This window comes from Dipteris shenzhenensis, chromosome 13 (genome assembly GCF_047967505.1).
Source record: "Dipteris shenzhenensis isolate YYH24624 ecotype China chromosome 13, Dip_SZ_1.0, whole genome shotgun sequence".
Lineage (NCBI taxonomy): Eukaryota > Viridiplantae > Streptophyta > Polypodiopsida > Gleicheniales > Dipteridaceae > Dipteris > Dipteris shenzhenensis.
The window spans coordinates 16,561,835-16,564,197 of NC_141608.1; positions in this window are offsets into that span (position 1 = coordinate 16,561,835).

Below are 2,363 nucleotides of genomic sequence, written 5' to 3' on the forward strand. Positions count from 1 at the left end.
AAAGGCAAACGAAGCATCTGTGCCTCTTATGATAGATAAAGTACATCCTCATTTAGAAGTACATGCTTCAATGGCCAACCAACAAACTACAACACAAGAGGAGACCTCTAACAAACCAAGAAAGAGGAAAAGAGAAACTAAAACTGCTTGCAAGAAGTATGCAAGAACAATACAAGACTCATCGCAACATGCCTACATATGCTGCAACACTTTAACATTTGTGAAAACTATAAAACCTGAAATGTTTGCTTTCTTGATCGGGAACAATATCATTGAAAGTGAAATCCCTTCGAGGTGAAGATGTTTGTGTAGGCTTTGCTTCAAACATATTAAAAGTGGTGTCATCCCCACATATTGTCATAAGAACATAGTTCTACCAAAGAAAACAACATTCACAAGTACATTGAATGATATCAAAGCACGGTTTGTGTCAATACGAATTCCTTTCACACAAATATGAGAACACACAAATATGAGAACTTAGCTTCGATGGTCAATATGGTCTCAAAAGAAGCGTAGTAAATGTATTTGCTTACATCAATAGGGCACAATGTGTTCTTTCGAGATTCATCACCAATGGTGCAATGGCCATAGTTGCCATAAAGAGAAAAGTAGAATACACACATAAGTATATGAGCGGCTTGGTAAGGCCTACACTTACAATGCGTGCATTGAAGGAACTCTTACAAGCTCCACTATACAAACAGGACATCCAATTAAATTCCATTTGGACTGAGCACATTCAAAGCTTGCAGAATGAACCATTAGAAGAAGATTCTACAACACCCTCTCCCCTGTGTGGAAACTACGACAAACTTGAAACTGACACGCTAGTGCATGGCATCTACAAAGGGCAACAAGTAATTGACTTTGAAGACAAAGCCATTGTTGTTGCACCTTCAGAGGGTTTCTCACCATCGAGCATGTTCAAGGACAAATACTGCAAAGAATTAGAATTTCCAAATATCTTTCACGGCCACGCATGCACATACAAAGTGTCTGAACATGCTTCCTACCAAGAAATTGCACATTGGGAATTGACTAACAAGGATTGACATTTTGCAATGTCAATAGAAAATCTTTTCTTCAAAATAATGAAAATATTGGTGCGCAATATTTTGTCTTCCAACGGGTGCAAAACAATTGCACAAGGATGCACTCAAAAACACAAATGTGGAATGTCTTCTTTGTTCTCAAACATTGGGTATCATGACTTTGCTTGCTTGCACACATCCTCAAACTACAAAATGAAACTTAAAAAAAAACAACTTTGCCATCATTACGTCAACTACGCCCTCCCACTTTCGTTATAACTTTGTCTGCTGTGGAGAAACCGTGGGACCCTTTGCTTCAGTGTTTGGAGAAACTTGAACATAAATCAATCAAACATGGCCATAACAATGCAATGCTTAAAACCTAGAACTTAATCTGCCAAGACCCAGTAAAAAACAGCTCAATACTACATCCATAGATTCCAAGTGCTTAAATGCCTCTTGAAATAAGATGCTTCACTTCTCGGAAAAGTGATGGACTTCTACTCAGTCATAGAATTTCAAAATCATGGTAGCCAGCATGACCACAGGTTGCTTTGGATTAAGGAATCACCAGTGTATGGTGTCTCCACAAATAGCGAAATAGAAGACTTTGTGGACAAATACATATGTTGTTACATATCGGAGCTTGAGCTACCCAAACCTGACATCTAATTCCATAAACAGAAAAAGACTTGCAAAAGAAGAGGAAGGGCTTGCTGTTTCTGTTTTACACATCCACCCATGCACACAACAAAGCTTTTAACTCCTCTAAACCGAGAAGATATCAACAATGCATACAAAGAGTAAATGAAACGTCTCCAAACTTTTAGTTGACCCATCTACACTTCACCTAACATTTGAGGAGTACTTCGCAAAGCTTAAACTTATTGAAGAAGAGTATGTAATGACATTGCATTGAAGCATAAGTCAACCTACAATGTTTCTATGATGTCATCCTAAGGATATGTTCATTATCAACTTCAACCCAACTTTGTCAAAATTGTGGGAAGCAAACATGGACCTTCAATTCATTTTGAATCCACATGGATCGGCATCATATTACACATCTTACATGACTCAAGTAGATAAGGAGACTAATGAGGCTGTCAGAAGAGCATTTGTAGATTGCATTTAGTTGAACGTGCCTGCCAATAAAGACATATGCAAAGTCAGAAATGCAATGTTAAACACATAGCATATAAGCGTGCAGCAAGCCATGTACTTATGCCTCTGGCTGCCCCTCACAACAAGCACCAAGGAGTTCTCCTACATTAACACTAGCCCAGTTGAGGAGAGGACCTTCCTACTAAAATGACATGGACAACTAGA